This window comes from Polyodon spathula, chromosome 34 (assembly GCF_017654505.1).
Source record: "Polyodon spathula isolate WHYD16114869_AA chromosome 34, ASM1765450v1, whole genome shotgun sequence".
Classification (NCBI taxonomy): Eukaryota; Metazoa; Chordata; class Actinopteri; order Acipenseriformes; family Polyodontidae; genus Polyodon; species Polyodon spathula.
Genome location: NC_054567.1, coordinates 2,972,209 through 2,997,553, shown reverse-complemented (window position 1 = coordinate 2,997,553; position 25,345 = coordinate 2,972,209). Strand labels below are relative to the sequence as shown.

Below are 25,345 nucleotides of genomic sequence, written 5' to 3'. Positions count from 1 at the left end.
ACTAATAATATGTTATCAACCTCAGTTGATTATATATTCAAATTAACTCAGAAATGGAGTTACTTGGTGGCTATCTTTGTATCCATCTTGAATTTTGAGCTTCAGGCCAAAAATCCAGCTTAGCAAGAGAGGTTTTCATAATCAGCAGGGTCAAATTACCCTAGAAGCACCTGTTGCCATCTTCTTACATGATTTGCCTCATGCATCACATTTTTTGAGAATGCTGCCTAGACTATAATAATAATAATAATAATAATAATAATAATAATAATAATAATACATGTTAAACGATAATAACATTTGCATGGTGGCAGATGCTAGCATATTAGTGGTGTATCAATGTGATCTATCTTTACTACAGGCTTTCCTACTGTTTTGTAGTTTATGTGATGGGCTGATGTGATGGGCTGCTGTTTTACTTTCTCTGCTGGCTAGTGATGAAAATGCACTTAACAGCCAAAGTGGGGTAAAATGTTAAGAAGTGCCATTATTACTATTATGCAGTAAGTTATTTCATTTTTTTCCTTTGTTTTTCTGAAATAGTTATTGCAGTCAAGTAAGCAGTTGTTTTAGAACAGGTGTCATTAATTAATGTCATCTGTATGCCATGCTTTATTGAGTAATAACAGAAGAGCTGACCTCCATATAAGACTATGAGAGACAAGTGTCCACTTGTATAATGAAGACTAACATACAGATACAGCTGCCTGCTAGAAGCTTTAGTGGAATATAAAGGTAAAAGAACTTTAAATGAACACATTTTTCTAAATTCATAATGGTTTTCCAAGGAAAGCCTTTTACAGTATACCATTGTACTGTTTGGGAATTGGTTCTTAAGTAGAATATTTAGCTCTGCATCAAACTCTCAACGACAGTTTCCTGTCAGACACAACATAGAATTACACTTTGATGTAGAGCAGCTACTGTAGGGAGACGAAGCTAACTGACAAAAATAAATATTTCTTATTTTTTCCAGGCTTTCAGTTTGGCATACTGTTACGCTATAAAAAATGATTAAAAGCAACTCTAGAAGCATTACTTTGACTGATGTCAAGATGAGGAGCGATGTCAGTTTGTCTGGTGTTTTAAAACTTGCTAAAATGAAAAAGTGTTAGAGAATAATAGCTTCAATTTCAAAACTAAGTGATCAGTCCTCAGGCCAGCATCCAGAACTGGGGTATCTGTCAATATAAATGCTTTCTCACAAGAAGAGTAAAATGATCCACTTGAGAGACACCAGAGTGGTTTCTCTTGTTTATAGCTGCCTTCAGAGCTAAGCAGTTGAATTCATAGTACAAAGGATGACAGACCACACCAATACCAGAAACAGTTCTGCATATACCAGTATAATGGGAACTGGAAACACAGCTTAGTATGTCTATTAGGCTATCCTTTACTGCAGTGGTTTTCAACTGTCTGAATAAAACTGTACCCCTTATGTTTGAAAGTTGCAGTGTAAATGTTTATCATATTACCATTTCCCACCTCAGCATAATTGTCTGTCATTGAACACTAGAATGACCATGTTTATAGGCATACCTAGAACAACCATGACCGGTCAATATGACCAGCATATTAAAAACAACACAACTATTATAATGAAAGGACAAACAATTGAATATAAGTCATAGTTTTATTCAGGAACATCATATAAAGCATCTACACAACCAAGATTGTAAATAAACGGACATTTGAACAGAAATGTGTTTATATACAGACATGTTACATAACATGCATCCTCAAAAAATGGTAAAAAATGAAATAAACTAATATTTGAAAATAAATCTGTGTGTATACAGGTATATCACATACATACATACACCACTTTACAACTGAAAAGATGTAATTAAGTATCAATTTAAAAAATAAAAAAGTTTATATTGCCTACATAACAAAGCACAACCAAAGCTATACATTTATATACAGACATACTGTAATCGAAATGACTAAAGTAAATAACATGACTATGAATAAATAAACATTTGAACAGAGTGGGCTTCATTTACAATTGTTAATAAAGTCTAAGTGCTGGCACACATCACACAGTGCGCTTTTCAAAATAAGCAGTGCACTTATCGCATTGTCCATCTTTGCTGCATCACAATTTTCAGCGATCCATTTGTAATGTGTATTGGGGTAACAATAAATTCTTTAGGAAAACGTGTGATTGTCAAGGATGATTGAAACAATAGAAATGTCAAGAGACAGCTCACTTGAATAATGATAAAATACATTTCTATCACTTAAGAAACATTGAAAAAGTTGGATCATTCTTGTCCTTGGATGATGCAAAGAAATTAGTACATTCTTTTATTTTTTCTAGGTTAGATTACTGTAATGCTTTATTTTCTGGACTTACAAGTCATGCTATATCACGCCTACAGCTAGTGAAAAATGCTGCTGCTAGAATGCTAACTAGAACAAAAAAAGAACTCACATTACGCCTGTATTGGCATCATTGCATTGGCTTCCTGTGCATTACAGAATTGATTTTAAAATTATATTACTAGTTTTTTTAAGCACTGAATGGATTCTCTCCACAATATCTAAATGATATGTTAATTCCTTATCAGCCTGAACGCACTCTGAGATCTGAAAATGCTGGCCTTTTATGTATTCCGAGGGTGAATGGTAAAAGGAGGGGAGAGGCTGCTTTTTGTTTTAATGCCCCCACACTCTGGAACTCCTTACCCCTGTTTATAGGAGATTAACCTTCAATTGCAATCTTCAAATCTTGATTAAAAACATACCTATTTAATATATCTTTTCCATAACATTTTTATGTTTTATTCTTAATTTTATTGTTACTTCTGTTTTTAATTGTACTCTTTTCTTACTGTTTATTATTGAATTTTTTTTTCTGTATGTAAAGCGCTTTGAAATGTATTGTACATGAATTGCGCTATATAAATAAAGGTTTATATTATCATTATTATTATTAATGTAGACTTGACAAACTTCAAAATGGCTGCAAGTTCAACGGCTAAACACAAATAATACCGCAACATTGAATTGTTATAATATGTTTTATATGTAGCGGTCAATTTGACAGCTCCTGGTCGGAATAGGTGTGACAGTATTTTATCTAGATAATTTTGCAGCTACGCGATTCTTTCTTTGCCAGGGGAATTAGTACATATATTTAGGAAAAGTCAGAAAAGCACAGCTCCGTATCTTAAACACATGCACCGCAATTTCAATTCCAAAAACTGTCAAAATGACAGCCTTGGTCATTCTAGTGTTAAAAAGTTTACAACATTAAAAACATTAACCTCAAGATAAAAAACTATAATAACATAAAAGTGGTGCAAAGGGTAATTAATGGTAAGGGTACAGTATTAAACACAATAGGAAGAATGGCTAGAAAACCAAAAGTTTCTCTCTCTGTCCCACACTATATATGTTTATCGTGGTTTTATCTAAAAACAAAAACAATACATTCCCAGTCATTTTGAGTGGTTCTGGGTTCTGTTGAACCAGTATTGCGTTATCATTTTGAACTGCTTTTACTTTGGGCTACAGATTTAGGGTCCCACACTGAACAGCCGATGTGCCCTTTCAACCCTGCCAGCCCCATTCTACATTGCAACATTTTAGGTGGGGCTGGCAGAATGGAAAGGGCACACAGTCAGATGAGTGTAATGAAATGAGAAGGGCTGTTCAATGCTAGCACACAAGTTCAAAGCAAGGTAAAAACAGCTTTCTAGAAATAAAGATAATTTCTTAATAATGTAGCATCAGAACTCAAACCACTTAGAATGACTGCAAACACAGTAGAACAGTAAGGGAGATGAACAAAAAAGTACAGTTAGCAGGTGAAACAGTGTTCCCTCTCCTTAAGCAAGCCAAGATCGAAAACACATTAATGAAGACAGTGCATATATAATTCACAACTAATGCATACACTGTTTGGTGGAACAGTATTGACTAGACACGTTAGATCCCAAAAGGCCATTCTGAATTCTAATACCACGGCTGTTTAAGAATGCAGTGTGCATCTCATACCATGTGAATGGAACTGCTTGCTGTCCCCACAGGACATTCTTGTAAATGAGCCATTCAAATCCCAAGGACCTTTCCAAACAGGTGTTAAAATTTAGAATAAATTAGTAATGCGTTATCAAGTTTTTTCACCACAATCCTCATTTGTTTACAGGCGTGAATTTCATGAATATTTTTAACCCCGCTATGTAATTGAAGTGAAAAAAGATAACGGTAGCGTGCGTTTGCCAAGGCAGGGAGGCAGGGAAAGAAATCATTAAAATGAATATACAGTAGACAGGGGCTCCAGGGAATTAAATTGAAACAGCGCCGCTGAAAAAATACTAATGACAAATGTATGGCTCAATGGCTTTGACATTAATAAAGTGAGCAGAGATTTACCATGTGGTAGGTATATCCAAGATGTTATTTTATTAAATATTAAATGTAGATTTGCTGTGTAGAGCTGAAAGTTATTTAATTGTAAAATGTGTTGAAGAGAAATAGCTACCTGATAAGAGCAGCTTCTCTGTGCTTACACTGAATCCACACCAGAGAGAATGTGGAACAGGCCCAATTGCAGGGCTGTCTGTTTATGTAGTCATCTTAAATCTCACTGGGGCTGCCAGAGCAGACCATTATTATTCACACACAAGAACACTGTCAGACAGGACAACCCTTGCAATTTAAAAACATTTTTATTAAAGGATAACAATTGTTAACATAAGCATATATCATCAGATTTCGTCTTGCTTGGTTGTTTGGCGCTGGGCCTTGCCTTTATTTTGATGATTGACATCTCTCAACCAGCCCTGTCAAATAGGCAGGGGGAGGTACCAAATGAAGTGGAGCGGGATTAGGACAGAGCCTGCAAAGTGAGGAAGGTTTAAATGTATGTGGCTTGAATACTATTGGTAGCTGCCACTTGACATGCATGTGGGACTTGTTGACTTTTGACAATGGTTCTGAGGATTTTCGTGTCAATGAAATCATCATATTTGCAGGTGTAGTAATTTAATTTCCTGCCTGAAACCAGTACTCAAATTACGGGGGGGGGCAGGGGGCACCGGGCACCCTCACTTCTTTTAAGGAGAGGGGCAGGCACCGTTACTTCTTTTAAGGAGGGGCGGGCACTGTTACTTCTTTTAAGGAGGGGCGGGCACTGTTACTTTTTTTAAGGAGGGAGGGTGCGCACCTTACTTCTTTTAAGTAGGGGGGTCTGGGCACCCTTACTTCTTTTAAGGAGAGGTGGTGGGCACCCTTACTTCTTTTAAGGAGAGGGACGGGCGCAGTTACTTCTTTTAAGGAGAGGGACGGGCACAGTTACTTCTTTTAAGGAGAGGGACGGGCACCGTTACTTCTTTTAAGGAGGGGGGCCGGGCACACTTACTTCTGAGGTTGCGGGCATCCTTACTTCTTTTAAGGAAGGGGGGCGAGCACCCTTACTTCTTTTACGGCCCCCCTCACTCTTGTATATTCGGAGGCGCCACGGAGGGTAATGTTTTGGCCCCTTTGCTTCTCACCAGGGCTGCTAGAAATCTGTTGACTGCTGGAGGATTTTCTGTCTTGCCTGATATTTCTTGTTTTTATATTTTGTGGGGAAAGTCCATTGTAGAAGTGAATGCTGCTTTCTGCAGTATACATGACTGCCTACATATCCTCTTACTACCAATCAAATTGCTGTTTCAGACGCACGCATTATGAATGATTTGAGATGCTACCAATCAAACTCCTGTTCGGGCAAGGAGTGGTATGGATGTACAATGCATGCAGCAAGAGGCTATACTTGTGGGTGAGAGTTTAATTTCTCGTTGTGGTTAAGACGTGGATGTTTACACTCGGTGATTAAAAACTGTTCTGAAAGAAGTTGGTATGTTTTTTCCTAAATGCTTTTTTGCATACTGTATGTGGAGGTTATTACATTCGTCAGTACATTCTTCATATTTTTCTCACAGTGTAACCGTGGGTGCTTAGTAGAAGAATACTGTTTAGGTTCCCTCGGTTTTTATTGTGATTATTTTAATAAGAAAACGAAATACCTTGACATAAAGTATTTCAAAAATCTAGATTATCATTAACTTATATATATCTGGACCTAAATATGGATATACACTTACTACCTGCTCATAGTGGACTTTACTCGTATAATAAGCAAATAATATAAGTTAACTGCTCTTTGCTGATCTCACTCTTACATGTAATTATTTACTGCATTCTCTATTTTTTGCTCTTATTTGATTTTGATGTTTTGCTACTGATTTTATTGTACTTTAGAGCTTCTCTTATCTGTAATCTGATATTCTGTAACGTGATATTTTGTACTGTAATTTTGTAAGTTGCCCTGCAAATGGGCATCTAAGAAATAAATAATAATAATAATAATAATAATAATAATAATAATAATAATAATAATAATAATAATAATAATAATTTTACATAAATTTATGTAAACTCTTCGATTTAAACTTGCATAGTATTTGGCTAATGAAGGGTCATATGGCCAAAAGTTGTTTGCTGCTGCCTCACAAAAACATCCCATAGCTAAGCACCACCACACAATAAACACAATAGCAGAGCAGTCACTGCATCACAGAGTTCACTGCATTAATATATAAACACAATGGCAGAGCAGTCACTGCATCACAGAGTTCACTGCATTAATATATAAACACAATAGCAGAGCAGTCACTGCATCACAGAGTTCACTGCATTAATATATAAACACAATGGCAGAGCAGTCACTGCATCACAGAGTTCACTGCATTAATATATAAACACAATGGCAGAGCAGTCACTGCATCACAGAGTTCACTGCATTAATATATAAACACAATGGCACAGCAGTCATATAAATAATGATGATGTTGACTGTAGTTTTAACCTTACTGAAAAATTGCTGTCTTGGTATGAAAAAGGCACACATGAAATTAACTATTTTGTTACGCTATAAGGATGAGACCAGACCATGTTTGAAATCTTAACATTTGGTATTTTTCAGTTCCAAATACCAAACATTAGAATCTATATTGAACATTATTGTTTAGATACAATACATGCCACTAGCATGAACAACGATTTATCAGGTTACCTTCCCCTGGAGAGAGCTTTAGACGCTACACCGATGTTCTCAATGATCTGGAGATATTGGGAGCTTCTCACCTCTGTGTATGCTTCTGTGCCTGGTATTTGTACTCTAGTAGGCTCAGAGCCCACACGACTGCAGTTTAGAACATAAGAACATAAGAAAGTTTACAAATGAGAGATCTTGCTCATTTGGTTGTTAGTAGCTTATTGATCCCAGAATCTCATTAATCAGCTTCTTGTAGGACCCCAGGTTGTCAGCTTCAGCAACATTACTGGGGACCAGACCCTCACGATTCTCTGTGTAAAAAAGTGCCTCCTATTTTCTGTTTTGAATATCCCTTTGTCTAATCTCCATTTGTGACCCCTTGGGACCCCTTGTTTCTTTTTTTTCAGGTCGAAAAAGTCCCTTGGGTTGACACTGTCATACCTTTTAGAATTTTGAATGCTTGAATCAGGTTGCCGCGTAATCTTTTTTTCTTTTGACTGAATAAATTCACTTCTTTTAGCCTGTCTGCATATGACATGCCTTTTAAACCCGGAATAATTCTGGTCGCTCTTCTTTGCACTCTTTCTAGAGCAGCAATATCCATTTTGTAGAAAGGTGACCTGAACTGAACACAATATTCAAGATGAGGTCTTACTAATGCATTGTACAGTTTTAACATTACCTCCCTTGATTTAAATTCAACACTTTTCAGAACGTATGAGAAAGGAGAACTGTGGTAAACAACTAACCACAGTAACCTTGAAAGAGAGAGTTTGTTAGTTTGTTTCTGTTATCTTACTGGTTATAGTTGTGAGAAGCAGAGTGAGTTACTCAGCTGTTATTCCACTACGGTGCAACCAATCACAAACGACTCTCTCTTACAAGGTTACTGTGGTGAGTTGTTTACCAAAGTTCTCCTTTCTCATGCATTCCTGCACATGCCTCATCACTCAGCATTCTAAGCCTTCGGCCAAGTGGGTTGTTGCCAAAGCCACTTTCAGCAAACTGGTATTCTGTAATACCCATTTCCCTACAGTGTGCATAGAGCAATAAATCTCAGCCTCTGCCACTTTTTCAACACTCGGGGCAACAGTTTTCTATGATAATCCTCAACTCCCGTCAATGTTTGACTACCTTTTATTTTTAACTTACCTGCCTGTACAGGCAGTGCACCATTATCAAAACAACAATCTCCCATAGTTGATAATTAGCCCCAGTGAAGTCAGTCTGAACGCTAGCTGGTTGCAAAAGGGGATAGATTATTCTGTCCCACCCCATCCCTGATATCTCATAGTTCCTGCTAAACAGTACTTTTGGGTGGTGCAATATTGGGGAGTGCAGTATTCCCATCCTTAACGAAAATTGTCCCATTACTTCACCATTCAGTGCACCTTGTTAAAAAAGTGCTCCTTTATACTGTGGAACAAATTATAATGTGGTATGGTCATGCCTCCCATTTGACCCATAATGCCATTACACAACTTGAATTCTCGTAAGCCAGAAAACAACTGGCATGGTCTCTTATCTGGGGCTTGGCTCTCGTCTACAGAATTATAAAAGGGGGAGCACTGTACTATGAAGCCCACCCTGTGAAATAATCAACGTGCGCATCAGTGTTTCAGCTGTATGGGTTCTACAGAGAGCAATGCCTTTGTGTCTTCGAGTTTACAAATCACTCTGTCGAGGAGTTAACATAATGGTAATGTGAATAATCTGTTGTAATTTAACCTGCGGTAAAAATACATTAATGATTTTGAAAATATCCTAATTAGTGATTGAGTAATATGACCATGGTGCCAGTGCTGGAGACATACACAAACAGCAATGGTTCACTGGATGGGTCCGACACATTGATCGATTATTAATATTAGCAAATATTATTAATATTCTGACTTCAGGTATTGTTTGCAAGTCAAAACCCTTTTCACCATGTGCTGTGAGTTGATACAGATTCTTTATTCCTGTAATTAAAAAGAAAAACAGACTCTGGCTGCATAAAAACATCCTGTTTCAAAATGCTTTCAAAGGCAGCTTGGGGAGCCCTCATCTTTCTTTCTGATGTTTTAGTTTGATGTAAAGCTGGTGCAGAACAATATATCTGAGTAGACAGTGCCATCTGTAGGCAGTTGCTGCTCTTTCAATATATATCTGGAGCATATTTATACATTCTCATAGGAAAAGCTGATTTGTTTACAGACGTTTGGAAACCATTATCTGATAATATACTGTAATGCAGTTGCATTCCAATTATTCAGGTATTTTCTGATGTTTAGTGATAGAATACAAATAGATAGACATGTTTATAATACACAAGCATGATAAGTTGTATACCAGAGTACTCTCTCTGTGCCTGTTTATTGCACACATTTGTTTTCCTTGCATTTTAGTTTATGAGAAAGTGCTTTGTTGGTTGTCCAGTTTGTTTACATGTTGTTTTGTTTTCCTTCATTCCTTTATTATTATTATTATTTTTTTTTTTTTTACCTCATGACTTTAGAGGTCTCATTAGCAGAGTCCTCCCAGAAGCAGGATATAAACCTCCCCAATTAAACTGACTCATAATCTGCAGTGTAAGGAAACACTACAGTAGGTTTGAGTTGTCTATTGTTACCCACTATCCAGTGACTAATTTGCATGGCTGTTTTGCAGTTCCTAATTCTTAAGCTGTGCTATGCAAAGAGAGTGCTTTAGAATGTGTTTTACCACACTTGGTTTACCATGGCACAGTATGCCACAGTAATGACAAGCTTTTCACAGCTCCAGGCACTAAACTCTAAATATACCTGCACAAGTCAAGCAACTTTGGGATTATGTGGTAACTCCCACATTTATGCAAAATGTCAGTCAGTGGCAGTGGCTGATATGATTCTACCCGGTCACATTTAAACTCACCTCTATTTACAGTCTGTGCTATGCTTTGAGATGATCTACTCTTCAGCAACCTCCACCTCATTCCCGGTCTTGTCTGGGGGTTAGCTCTGGCTAAGAGATTCAAGGCAGCATCAAGTGCACCTAAACACAAGATTGAGCATAAAGCCTAACAAGTGAAAACCTTCTGATACATGCTTATATCAACTGCTTTTATTCTCTAATAAATGTGCTGTATTTAAATCGCAAGAGTTGTCCTGATTGAAACTTCTCCACTACATTAACATGAGTGAGGAGGAATAGCACACAGTCTGCAGGGTCTTCACTGCATTAACATGAGTGAGGAGGAATAGCACACAGTCTGCAGGGTCTCCACTACATTAACATGAGTGAGGAGGAATAGCACACAGTCTGCAGGGTCTCCACTACATTAACATGAGTGAGGAGAAATAGCACACAGTCTGCAGGGTCTCCACTGCAGTAACATGAGTGAGGAGGAATAGCACACAGTCTGCAGGGTCTCCACTACATTAACATGAGTGAGGAGGAATAGCACACAGTCTGCAGGGTCTCCACTACATTAACATGAGTGAGGAGGAATAGCACACAGTCTGCAGGGTCTCCACTACATTAACATGAGTGAGGAGGAATAGCACACACTCTGCAGGGTCTCCACTACATTAACATGAGTGAGGAGGAATAGCACACAGTCTGCAGGGTCTCCACTACATTAACATGAGTGAGGAGGAATAGCACACAGTCTGCAGGGTCTCCACTACATTAACATGAGTGAGGAGGAATAGCACACAGTCTGCAGGTTCTCCACTACATTAACATGAGTGAGGAGGAATAGCACACAGTCTGCAGGGTCTCCACATGAGTGAGGAGGAATAGCACACAGTCTGCAGGGTCTCCACTACATTAACATGAGTGAGGAGGAATAGCACACAGTCTGCAGGGTCTCCACTACATTAACATGAGTGAGGAGGAATAGCACACAGTCTGCAGGGTCTCCACTGCATTAACATGAGTGAGGAGGAATAGCACACAGTCTGCAGGGTCTCCACTACATTAACATGAGTGAGGAGGAATAGCACACTGTCTGCAGGTTCTCCATTGCATTAACATGAGTGAGGAGGAATAGCACATAGTCTGCAGGGTCTCCACTGCAGTAACATGAGTGAGGAGGAATAGCACACAGTCTGCAGGGTCTCCACTACATTAACATGAGTGAGGAGGAATAGCACACAGTCTGCAGGGTCCCCACTACATTAACATGAGTGAGGAGGAATAGCACACAGTCTGCAGGGTCTCCACTACATTAACATGAGTGAGGAGGAATAGCACACAGTCTGCAGGGTCTCCACTACATTAACATGAGTCTGCAGGGTCCCCACTACATTAACATGAGTGAGGAGGAATAGCACACAGTCTGCAGGGTCTCCACTGCATTAACATGAGTGAGGAGGAATAGCACACAATCTGCAGGGTCTCCACTACATTAACATGAGTGAGGAGGAATAGCACACAGTCTGCAGGTTCTCCATTGCATTAACATGAGTGAGGAGGAATAGCACACAGTCTGCAGGTTCTCCACTACATTAACATGAGTGAGGAGGAATAGCACACTGTCTGCAGGTTCTCCATTGCATTAACATGAGTGAGGAGGAATAGCACATAGTCTGCAGGGTCTCCACTGCAGTACAAATATTATTTTTGTATCTATTGCCATCTGGTGTTATTTTGTTAGGTGTCTTTTAACTTTGAAAATGCATAAGTGCAAATTCAGGACATATCTGGATATTTGCATATTGTGAGCTGACATGTCCCATTTTGAAATTGCTTTAGCTGGAACATTGCAGAAGTCAGTCTTTTTTTTTTTTTTTTCTCCAACAGTCAGCATGAACAGTTTTCCTTGCTCTTGTTCAAAACTACTTTTTGCTTCTGAAAGAATATAATTTCTTTACAGACCGATGAGCATTGATACATAGCTTTATTTGTGAGTAATTGTTAATCTGCACATGTCTGTTATGATACCAGCACTACTGAGTTCATTTCATTTGAAAAGCAACTGCACCAGAATACATGTGTGTCTCATCTCTGTCTGAAACGGTACAATACAATCTGGATAATGACAACAAGATCTGAATGCTATAAAAAGCCTCCTACCAAGGGCTTTATTATGCAGTTATTATAAAACATTGAAATACAAAAGCATCCCGTCACTGTGGTTTGCACACACAATTCGCTTGCCACTGTGGTACACACACACACACACACACACACACACACTTCTCTTCGAACATAAGCATGGATTAAAATAACTCTGCAACATGTGATTGACAAAGTTTAATTGCATTTTTAAAACCTTTCCGGGCAGTTTGGAAACAGAGTTTGCAGTTTATTCATGTGTTGCATTTTACCTGAGAGACTATTCACAATGTATACACTAAAAACCAAAGCAATACAAAATCTTTAAAAGAAAAGAAAGAATAAATAACAAAACAATTCCTTGTCATAACATCTAATCTATCTTTTGTCCTTTCAATACCCTTACAATGACACACGCTCTTTAAGGAGGCAACAGAAAATAAGATGACAACTTTCATGTATTTCATTCTACTTGTTAACCAGCTATTAACAAGAGTTTGATCGCTGGTCTGGTTAGCTTTCTGCGGGGATTGTAGACTCGCATGGTGAGTTACAGTATGTAGTGCAAGAATTGCCTGAGGTCACCTTTCAGTGAGTGATTTGAAATGAGTTTCTACCAGCTGTAACTAGCAGCCGCTCACATGTGGAATATATGTTAACTGCACTGATACATCCTCATTAGACACAGTCTGTGGTGTTTCATGCAGACATTTTCTTTTACTGTCACAATTGTTTTGTTGTGGGGGGTTGTTACCTACAGGTGTCAAATGCTGCTATTGATCGGAAATTGTTTAATTGTTAACTATGTGTGGCAGGATGGCTGGGTGGGTGATGTCACAGACCAGGAAATGCACACACCCAAAAACTCTGGGGTGAGTCTTGGGGTTGCCAGCTGTCCGGGTTTGTAGACATCTCCTCCTCCGTGTCAACAAGTGCAATCTTTCACTGTTTAGTGCTCCCACTTGAGCAGCGACAGTTGGTAGCCAAATCCATGATTGACTAATTAACATATCAGCGCTGTTAAAATACGTCTTTAACGTGAGCGTGAGCAAGCACGCTGTGGTAATGCATACATTTACATGGCGTTCCACTGTCAAAAACACTTAAACCATTTGCAAGGGAGGGGGGTGTCAAGTGTTATTAAATACAAATTGTGAACAGTATTTACTGGTTTTACATTGATGGACACATGATACATATACATTCTAAGGCTCTTTAAATAAAACAAACGGAAGATGAAATATGTAAGATCATAATTATGGGGTCCCTAGTTTACTGGGGGCCCCTCCCCTTAATACAGCCCTGATTCTACTGTGCCCCCAGCATTTGAATAATGTTTTACATTACATTGATCTGCATGTGATTAAATAGATAACATTTACAGTAGAAGATGGTTTACTTACAATATATAATGGTAATTAAACCGTATATATGCGTGCATGTATGTATAATAAGCATTGCATATTTAGCAGTAGCCATTAGTAACATTGAAAAACCCGAACCAAATCCGAGTGCATTTTGACTCATTTTGTCTCTTTTTACCGTCATAGTGCCATAGTTTTTAATGTCTGTTAATGACGTTTATTAATATTTATTTGGGGGAATTTGCCATGACACAATGGCTGTAAAATAATTCTGACTGTCACAAACGGGCTTAGGCTCAGAAATCCAGTGACCAAATTATTTGAAAAAAAAAAAAGTAGGTGGACAGGATCCTCGCTTTGGAAATTGATTTGTCGCGCGTTACTCATCACCACAGCTAGTTGTCTCAGGTAAGATTTGCCTCTTCCATACCATAGCTACAATTTTTCTGGCTTGCAAGTTCAATTACTAGAAATATGAAGAGCGCAATACTGTGTATACTGCATGATTATTGATTTGTACCGAGATCTGGTGGTATTGTGTTAACTAGATTACAGTATATTGCAGTTTTGATAGACCGAGACTGACTGACAAATGTGTCCAGGTGTGGTCTATAGAAAAGGTAGCAACCCTCACCACTGCGCTTTCATTAAATAAAATAAACTCTTTTAACAATAAACAAAAGACGTGTACAAAACCACACAAGCTTTAATTGTTTATCTTTATTGTATTCTCCTTCGCTCTCTCTCCTGTTGTTTCTCTCTTCAATCCTCTCTCCTCACTGTGTGAGGCTGCTGCGCTTTTATACACGTGGCCATCTCCAAGTTAATAATCACTTATTCAATTCAGAGACGGCCACATTCCGCATGACTTTAAAGTAGGGATGCACCGAATCCAAGTTTTTGGGATTCATCCAAATACCGAATCCATCTCCATTTCGTCCGAATAACGAACTTAAAACCAAATCTACAAAAACTGTCAAGAAAATTTACGTTTAAATTTACATTTAAATTTAACTTTTAATTGAAAAACAGACAGCTACTTACAAGGGACGCGCATAATCTATAGTTTTGAGCCTTTTAGTTAATAGTATTTTTTATTACTGAATGGAAATATATCCCTGAATAAGATTTCAGTTTGAAATGTACACAATTTACCACTAGCCCACCCCCCCAAAAAAAAAGAAATATCAAAACACAGAACCGTTTACTTTACCTTTACAATAAAGGAGTGCTGCATATTTTCCCTCTATTTTCTTTAATGATGTTTCAGTGCTGTGTCTTCACTGATCCCCTGAGCAGAAATGAGGAAAAAATTACAGTGATGAAAATAAAACCCACGTTGATTAAAATGCACAGTGTGTATAATACATATCAAATAGGCTATGAAAGTTCTTCAATTTTCATAATTTTGCCTTGCAGTATCAGGGCAATATCCAGAAATAATTAATTTGTCATATATCATTAAGGGATATAGGTCAGACTTTTTTTTTTTTTAATATATATATAGCAATCTTATATATATTATATATATATATATACTGTGTATTTTTTATTTTTATTTTTATTAGGCAACGAATGGGTACATAATCATATTAATGTAATTTCCAGTGCAAATTGTGCGAATCTTCACTGATCCCCCGAGCACCCTGAAAAGACCAAAATGACTTAACATTGTAACAATTAAAATGACTGCATTACATTATGAAGTCTCACAGAGCCATGTTCATTAAAAACTCTCAATCTACAATAATTTATGACCTTTCTTCAATTTTCATAGCTTTATGCCTTGCAGTGATCAGGGCAATATCCAGAAATAATTAATTTGTCAAACATCATTAAGGGAGGGAAGGTCATTGTGAGGATGCTGGGTCTCCGGTAGCCCAAGAGTAGGCTAGTTTAGGGGAGGTTGAAACGACAATGCAGAGATAATGCAGAGATGAATGTGACTTTTTTTTTTTTTAATTGCTGTTCACATGAGTACAATGTGTGTGGTGTGTGCTGCACATCACATTGTATTATTCAGAACAAATGTTACCTTAAACTGTCACATTATTTTGTGTGTTTTATTTTTTTTATCTAAAGGTCACTGTCACAGGCAGAGCCCTGTCACTGGTTCCTGTGCAAATGTGTGCAGCTGGGACGCGGAACAGGAGACGTGTTGCTGGGCAACCAATTGAGCAGTTGGTGCTGAGTTGATCGGGAGGTACAGATTAGCTAGGGAGCATGCCCAGGAGGCTTCACGCAGCTCAGAAGGCATTTTCAGAGGCTATTGCACGGCTATTGCTACACAGGCGGGCGCTGAGTAAAAGATTGTGCTTGTTGACATCGAGGAGGAGAGGGTCTGGCTCCGCAGGATTTACTATGGAACCCTTCGATTGCAAGATGATGCCCAGCCAAGGCCTTTTGAAGAGGAAGGAGTCATTGTGAGGATGCTGGGTCTCCGGTAGCCCAAGAGTAGGCTAGTTTAGGGGAGGTTGAAACGACAATGCAGAGATAATGCAGAGATGAATGTGTGTGGTGTGTGCTGCTACATCACATTCTCACAACAATGCAGAGAGGATTGTGTGTGGCGTGTGCTGCGACATCACATTCTCATGACAATGCAGAGATGAATGTGTGTGGTGTGTGCTGCTACATCACATTCTCACAACAATGCAGAGAGGAATGTGTGTGGTGTGTGCTGCTACATCACATTCTCATGACAATGCAGAGAGGAATGTGTGTGGTGTGTGCTGCTACATCACATTCTCATGACAATGCAGAGAGGAATGTGTGTGGTGTGTGCTGCTACATCACATTCTCATGACAGTGCAGAGAGGAATGTGTGTGGTGTGTGCTGCTGCATCACATTCTCACGACAATGCAGAGAGGAATGTGTGTGGTGTGTGCTGCTGCATCACATTCTCATGACAGTGCAGAGTGGAATGTGTGTGGTGTGTGCTGCTGCATCACATTCTCATGACAGTGCAGAGTGGAATGTATGTGGTGTGTGCTGCTACATCACATTCTCATGAGAATGCAATGGAATGTGTGTGGTGTGTGCTGCTACATCACATTCTCACAACAATACAGAGTGGAATGTGTGTGGTGTGTGCTGCTACATCACATTCTCATGACAATGCAGAGAGGAATGTGTGTGGTGTGTGCTGCTACATCACATTCTCATGACAGTGCAGAGAGGAATGTGTGTGGTGTGTGCTGCTGCATCACATTCTCACAACAATGCAGAGAGGAATGTGTGTGGTGTGTGCTGCTGCATCACATTCTCATGACAATGCAGAGAGGAATGTGTGTGGTGTGTGCTGCTGCATCACATTCTCATGACAGTGCAGAGTGGAATGTGTGTGGTGTGTGCTGCTACATCACATTCTCATGACAGTGCAGAGTGGAATGTGTGTGGTGTGTGCTGCTACATCACATTCTCATGACAGTGCAGAGTGGAATGTGTGTGGTGTGTGCTGCTACATCACATTCTCACGACAATGGAAAGATGATTTGGAGTTTCTAATATGTATGGAAAACCTACCAATGCTGAACTCCAAATGTCAGACAGCTCGATAATAATAACTGCACTCAAATCAGCAGACCGCTCTGTGTAGAGTTTGTAGAGTTTTTTTTCCTGCTTAAGTGTGCTAGTCTTGATGATCTGAATTTGCAACAGACTTTGACAATGTGAAATGTATTTAGAGGCATGAAACTCTATAACCTTATTTTGTTTACTGTAATTTATTTGCTTTCGTTAAGATGCATTGAATGTCAAAAACCTAAGAAAGACTAATTAAAAATCAATAGAAAGTGTGGCCTCTGGTAAATTGTGTTCCCATGATGAATGAAACCATTCAGTATTTCATTTGTGTTGTTGTCAGGACAAGCCTGTGTAATGTACAGAGTTGGGATCAGGAAAATGTGACAACAAAAGCATAAACAAATTTTACGTCTTATTTTGGTCCTTTTTTTATCATGGATTGATGCCCTAATTTCCAATTACACTTAGAACTAAGAGTAGCCTTGTGTTCTTATGTTTGTCCTTTTTAAGCTTCCAGACACCGTGTTTGTCACATGCTTTATGAATTGAGGTTTGCGGCCAGCCAATTTACGATAGTGTTCAGAGGTTCCCTCACAATATTGGTGGCTAATCAGAATACAGTATGAGTAAAATTCAGTGGTTATTGACTCGCTTAGAAAATGACCCGTAATTGACAAGTTCAGAAAATGTCATGTGGCAGAGCACAGCTCTGTCCTTTAGAAATTGGCAGGGATGGGGTTAAATTCCCCTACCTGCCTGGGTTCATTTTGTTCAGGTGGCTAGGGTTGATTAGATGATTCGTTTAATTAATGATCAATCAGCGCCCAGCCACCTGACATAAAAGTAGGCGCCTTCTTCTCATTTGGGAGGAGGTAGCTGAGGAAGCAGGTTGTTGGTTGTTGGGTGTTGGTTGTTGGTTGTTGGTTGTGATTTTTCAATTTTGCTAAATCCAGTGAAGGCATTGCCCAGCCTGGAAACCTTTATTTTGTAAGTGTTTGCTTTTTGTCTTTCTTTTTGTGTTGTAATCCATTTGTTTTGACCCTTGTGCCCTTTCATTTTTGTGTTTATAATAAAATCGTTATTTTTTTGAACTTCAGACTGTCTCTGAGCATCTATCCACTTGCCAGCCTGCCACATGTCACTTATGCATGTCACAAAGATTTACATTTTCATTTGCTCTACAGTTTTAATGACATGTAAATGACTGCCTACAGCATGCTGTACAGTAGCTTCCGTTTAGGTTCGGTGGCTCTTTTTCTGTTAGAAGGGTGCAACAGTTTACTTAGCCCCTTGATAAAAATGGTGCACTGCAGTACACTTCTTTTTTCTACCTATATTCTACCCTCGTACATCACACTAAAGTTTAGAAACAAAAAATGCATTAGTATAAAGAACTTTCTTCAGGACAAGCTATGAATATAATTGTAAAAATAAATGGCATCTTTCTGGCTGTAACCTTTTTCTAAACTAAAGTTGACATCAAATGAATCAGATTATCGAACTCTATTGTGAATAATGACATTGCTGTCGGAGCATTTTCATCTTCATGGCAGTTATTGCTAGTTAGCCTGAAGGAACTCAAAATATAAAACTAGACAACATGCAAGAATGGCATTGTGGGCATCATCTTATGGTGCTGAATTGGAAGCTTTGGGGCATTGTATGTGCTTGTTGTGGTTAACCATCTGCTTGCATATATAGTAGGTAGCCATTTGAGAATCTAAGTGAAGTTGCCAGAATACTGCATCCTGTCTACAGTATGTGAATTTTCCTTTCTGCACTTCAGCTAGGTAAAAACTTTTCCAGCAGGAGGGACCCTGGCCTTTAACCCTTAAGATCCCCGAGCAATCTGCCGAACTGCTAGTATGATAGGAGGCACTGAAAAACACTCCTGTGCTTTAATTGCATAATGCTTTGCATGTCATATATTATGCTGGTTTAGGATGCTCTGTTAAAAAGACCACACCTCATTGACTATGGGCACCACACGTCAAAAAGATCTACATTTCAAAGACTATTTAAACCTGAAAGAAACTGAGAGACAATCAATGTTAACAACTAAAGTATGTCCTGGATATTGTACAATGTTTTGGCCACTGGCAAAAAATTTTCATAAAATCACGGGTGTGATCTTTTTTCTCTCTACATTTAACTATTTATTTATTTTTTATTTGTAAAAAATTATTATTATTTGTAATGTTTACTGCTTATTGATATTGCATACTTCTTTCTGCTTTAACCAACATGTCAAGCACTTTGAGATACTGTGGTGTGAAAGGCGCTATATATAAATAAAATAAATTGAAATTGAATACTACATATTATGCCAGCTGGTGTCTCAGGCACAAAACTCTGAGAACCACTCAACTACCAATATCAGTTAATTAATATGAAACATTATTCAGCATTGATAGGTAAATAGCTAGTATAATAATGGAATGTGATAGATGGGTTTCCAAAAGAAAACCTTGAAACAATAACTGGTTAGCAAACACTAACACTAGGCTCTAAGCCCATACTACATTTGTGAACACAGTAATACTATTTTACAGAGTCTTAATCAACTCTGACACATATAGAAATGTCAGTATCTGTTGCACAATGGCAATTATTTAGTCTTGTAACATTAATGCATACCTGCAGAATAATAGGCTAATGGGCTTCAGATCGTATCAGTAGCTTTCAAAATGAAAGTGTCCAATATAAATAATGTGATAATCATTGCCAACTGGTAGCCAGGCACTTTCTAGAAGCCTTGTAATTAAAACAGTGGTTTGAAACGCTCAATGTAGATTATGTGTCTGGGAGTTATTGTAAGTGATATTGAGATTACTGGGCAAAATAACAGTTAGACAACTTGATATTAAACTGCCATTATATTTTTGACAGTACTGATTAAAGCCAGCAAAGACAAGTATGTGCACCATGCCTTGAAAAAAGATACAATACAAACCTTAGGGAAGTGTTTTTTTTCTTTCTTTCTTTGCTAATGTCATTCCCAGCATCAATATCTTCAGGGAGACTATTTAATTAGATGAACGTTGTGTGATCAGATTTGTTGAAAGGTCCATACACCTGATAATTACATCTTCTTTCAGTGAGATCAAGATATCTAGGGGACCTTCTGTCCTTCTCCTGTAGCTTTCATTAGTGTCTCGCAAATCAGAAACAAAGGCTTTCTGTTATATTCATGCATGTGGTGAGCAGATTAGAACTCTTATCAATAACTTTAAAGTGGAGCAAACTAAATAATTCCATGAATCTTACAACCTGCGCACATTGAAAAATGATACAGTAAGTCACATCCCCATCGGAACCTATTAGCAGCAACTGCACTTATAATGTCACTGAGAGTGTAGCTCTGCACTCAGAATGTCAGAGACAAAGCATTCTAAACATTTAAAACACAGCAGCTTCGATATACGGAAATGAGCATACACAATACATGGTCATTAACTACACTGTGATTAAATGTGTATTTCACTTTTTTTAAAACACATATTTATAGAAATCTGTGATCCTTGGTTTAAAAAAAAGAAAGAAAAAGACAGTAATAAAGTTTGTTATTTCATGTCTTGGTTACTTTTCTGAGCTCAAAACTACACTATGTAACACAATTTTTGTTCCTGGGTAGTAAGTGTTATTTCCTAATTGCTTATGCCTCAAAAGTATAGAAAATGGCTATTATTCCCCACAAACTTTGCTTTTGTGACCAGGACAGTGATATTTTGAAATTTACCTATTTCCAATGAGAAAATGGACGAATTTGTGTCTTTTCGTTCACATAAAGTCAGAAAAAAAACAACCAAATCCAAATTAATTGAATCCAAATTAACATGTATTTATACTAAAGTAATACAAAAATGACAACAAAAGATTTAGAAGTGAGTAGTTTCTCGAGATTTACGATTATACGATTATAACAGCGTTCAAAGTCTAGTATATCCTGGTGGATGCGCTCGCCTTGCTCCTCCGAGTACGCTCCCATGTTCTCCTTGAATTTATCAAGATGAGCATCAAGGATATGGACTTTGAGGGACATCCTACAGCCCATTGTGCCGTAGTTCTTCACCAGAGTCTCAACCAGCTCCACATAGTTTTTGACCTTGTGATTGCCCAGGAAGCCCTGAACCACTGCAACAAAGCTGTTCCAAGCCGCTTTCTCCTTACTAGTGAGCTTCCTGGGGAATTCATGGCACTCCAGGATCTTCTTTATCTGTGGTCCGACGAAGACACCAGCTTTGACCTTTGCATCAGACAGCTTAGGAAAGAAGTCTTGAAGGTACTTGAAGGCTGCCGACTCCTTATCTAGAGCTCTGACAAATTGTTTCATAAAGCCCAATTTGATGTGCAGTTGTGGCATCAGCACCTTCCGGGGGTCCACCAGTGGCTCCAACTTGACGTTGTTCCTCCCCACAGAGAACTCGGTCCATTGTGGCCAGTCCCGTCTGTGGTAGTGCGCCTTGGTGTCCCTGCTGTCCCAAAGGCAAAGATAGCAGGGAAACAACTACCATTGCAGCCTCTTGATGCCATCTCAGAAAAATGCAGATATATATCCATTTAGGCAGCTGGAACTAAACTGAACTGGTGGGCTTAAGGCCCCTGTATTTATACTACTATTTATATTACTGGAAAGTTCTAAAACGTTCTAGAAGTTACTCCAAGTTTACTCAGCACTGAATCTATCTGGAATGTTCTGAAAAATAGGTAAATTTCAAACTATCACTGTCCTGGTCACAAAAGCAAAGTTTGTGGTCAATAAGAGCCATTTTCTATACTTTTGAGGCATAAGCAATTGGGAAATAACACTTACTACCCAGGAACCAAAAAAATAAATAATAATTGTTACATGGTGCTATATGCAAAGTATATGTTACTAATATCAGAGCAAAGCAAAAGACATTTCACAGAAAATTTATGGTTAACACTTTAGTTTTGGTATCCGTTATATACATTACAATATATGATTATAAACAGTCTATAAACATGTTGTTAATTATATTATTAACAATTATAGTATATGATTAGAAATAATAAGACTATTATTTTACACTTGTGCCACTGTTTTTAGCTACGGTTTCTAATCAGTTGTAACGGCTATCTCTGCCTGCCTATTCAGGTCTGTTTGTCTTTCAATGACTGTCTGTCTGTCTCAGCAACTGTATGAGGCGGCTTTGCTTCTGTAATGCAGTTATTATACACTGTTGCCATTTTTCTTGCTGTTGTTTATAATAACTTATAACAGACATCTAAACTAAAATGTTACCAAGTCAGGTCCCTACCGTGTGAAATGCAATCATATATGGGAAAGGTTATTTGGTTTTATTGTAACAAAAATATTTATAAATACAGCTTACAGGAAAAAAAAAAAAAGAATTCACATGCGTTAAAATCTTTCAGTCAATGATGATCTGGCTAGTGCTGGCCCAAGGCAACAGCTCCGGATACGTGTTAGATGTCTGGTGGTTCAATAAACACAGACAGTTACTAACAGACAAGACAAACAAACACAACACTCACCAATATTCTCTTTTTATTTCTCCAGCAGTCACTACTGCAGCTCTCTCGGTCCTTTCAGTTTTAAAGCGCAAACCCCAAGTGAAGGAAAAGATTAGCGTTTCTCTGGTCCCTTTTATGCTATCCCGCATGATCCCTTGGTAAACAATTTCAGCTGCGTCTATAGCTTGCAGCTGCTACCTTGTTTACCTTCCAGGTCAATACATTCCTGCAACAGAGTTCCATCCAGGCTGACCGACTTCCTGACCTCGGAAACGAACTGTTAGGCCAGCCCATCCAGATACTTTTCCTTTCGCTATTTAGCACCCTCACAGGTCGAGAGGGAGATTTATAACCAGAACTCATTGTATTTTTGTCACAAGCTGCTATAATGCATACAGTCATATTTTATTCAGCACATAGGCACACCATGGTGTGCACTGTTTTGAATTGCCATCTTGCTAGCTATTCATTCACAACAACACACTCCTTGAAGTGTGTTATTACTATTATAAAAGAAAAGACCTTAATGATATGGCAAAGAAGATGCAAACAGTGTGTACTAAAATGTTAAAAAAACAGCATGTCTGCTCTCAGTGCCGCTGCTTTAGAAATATTTGGAATTTCCTAATCTTATCAATTTTACATCCCAGTCTCATATTTTGGCTTTTGCTGATTTCAATTTATAGGTACAGTGGCTTACGAAAGTATTGACCCCCCTTGGCATTTTTCCTATTTTGTTGCCTTACAACCTGGAATTAAAATTGATTTTTATTTGGATTTCATGTAATGGACATACACAAAATAATCGAAATTGATGAAGTGAAATGAAAATAACTTGTTTCAAAAGATTCTAAAAAATAAATAAAAGAAAAGTGGTGCGTGCATATGTATTCACCCCCTTTGCTATTAAGCCTCTAAATAAGATCTGGTGCAACCAATTACCTTCAGAAGTCACATAATTAGTTAAATAAAGTCCACCTGTGTGCAATCTAAGTGTCACATGATCTGTCACATGATCTCAGTATATATACACCTGTTCTGAAAGGCCCCAGAGTCTGCAACACCACTAAGCAAGGGGCACCACCAAGCAAGCGGCACCATGAAGACCAAGGAGCTCTCCAAACAGGTCAGGAACAAAGTTGTGGAGAAGTACAGATCAGGGTTGGGTTATAAAAAAATATCCGAAACTTTGAACATCCCACGGAGCACCATTAAAGCCATTATTAAAAAATGGAAAGAATATGGCACCACAACAAATCTGGCAAGAGAGGGCCTCCCACCAAAACTCATGGACCAGGCAAGGAGGGCATTAATCAGAGAGGCAACAAAGAGACCAAAGATAACCCTGAAGGAGCTGCAAAGCTCCATAGCGGAGATTGGAGTATCTGTCCATAGGACCACTTTAAGCCGTACACTCCACAGAGCTGGGCTTTACGGAAGAGTGGCCAGAAAAAAGCCATTGCCTAAAGAATAAAATAAGCAAACATGTTTGGTGTTTGCCAAAAGGCATGTGGGAGACTCTCCAAACATATGGAAGAAGGTACTCTGGTCAGATGAGACTAAAATTGAGCTTTTTGGCCATCAAGGAAAACGCTTTGTCTGGCACAAACCCAATATCTCTCATCACCCCGAGAACACCATCCCCACAGTGAAGCATGGTGGTGGCAGCATCATGCTGTGGGGATGCTTTTCATCGGCAGGGACTGGGAAACTGGTCAGAATTGAAGGAATGATGGATGGTGCTAAATACAGGGAAATTCTTGAGGGAAACCTGTTTCAGTCTTCCAGAGATTTGAGACTGGGACAGAGGTTCACCATCCAGCAGGACAATGACCCTAAGCATACTGCTAAAGCAACACTCGAGTGGTTTAAGGGGAAACATTTAAATGTCTTGGAATGGCCTAGTCAAAGCCCAGACCTCAATCCAATTGAGAATCTGTGGTATGACTTAAAGATTTCTGTACACCAGCGGAACCCATCCAACTTGAAGGAGCTGGAGCAGTTTTGCCTTGAAGAATGGGCAAAAATCCCAGTGGTTAGATGTGCCAAGCTTATAGATACATACCCCAAGAGACTTGCAGCTGTAATTGCTGCAAAAGGTGGCTCTACAAAGTATTGACTTTGGGGGCGGTGAATACTTATGCACGCTCAAGTTTTCTGTTTTTTTTTTAACTTATTTCTTGTTTGTTTCACAATAAAAAATATTTTGCATCTTCAAAGTGGTAGGCATGTTGTGTAAATCAAATGATACAAACCCCCAAAAAATCAATTTTAATTCCAGGTTGTAAGGCAACAAAATAGGAAAAATGCCAAGGGGGGTCAATACTTTCGCAAGCCACTGTACTTTGCCTGAAATCATCTTTTCCGAGAGAGAACAGCTTTCCTGAGATGAGTCCAGAATCTCATGCTGCTCAGGGCATTGTCTTTCCATTTTAAGTAAGTGTTTTTCTTCAGGTATTTGTGAAGTCTAAACACATGCTTTATCTCCTCCTCTTGATATCTTCTAACACAATCACTATTAAAACCGGTGTTCCCTTGAGAAATTGCCACGATCGTGCCATATCAAATTCAAATTTGCACCACCTGCTCGTGATGAAGTTTTTGGATAACACAACAATGACTTTCCTGCTGCTCATGATTCCTTTTTCAAGAATGTTGGAGGTTATCAATTGTCCTGGTTGGAAGTCCCTGTTGTGTAGACACACCTCTATAGGAGGTACTCCATACTCCAAGTTCTCTACCAATTCATCCATGACCCAGTGTTCATCAAGACTGGAGTAGATAACAAAGGCATCAAATTTACACTCCTGCAATTGGGTACTCCTGTACCTCTTCATCAGTATCTAACAGTAGAGCAAGTGAAACTGGTATTTATACATGGATAGT

General features: G+C 38.6%; 1 pseudogene; it reads right to left on the bottom strand.

Annotated features, from left to right (window-relative positions):
* The window catches only part of LOC121303617, a 65,777-nt pseudogene extending 40,439 nt beyond the window's left edge, over positions 1 to 25,338 (bottom strand).
* Positions 25,339 to 25,345: the final 7 nt, after the last annotated feature.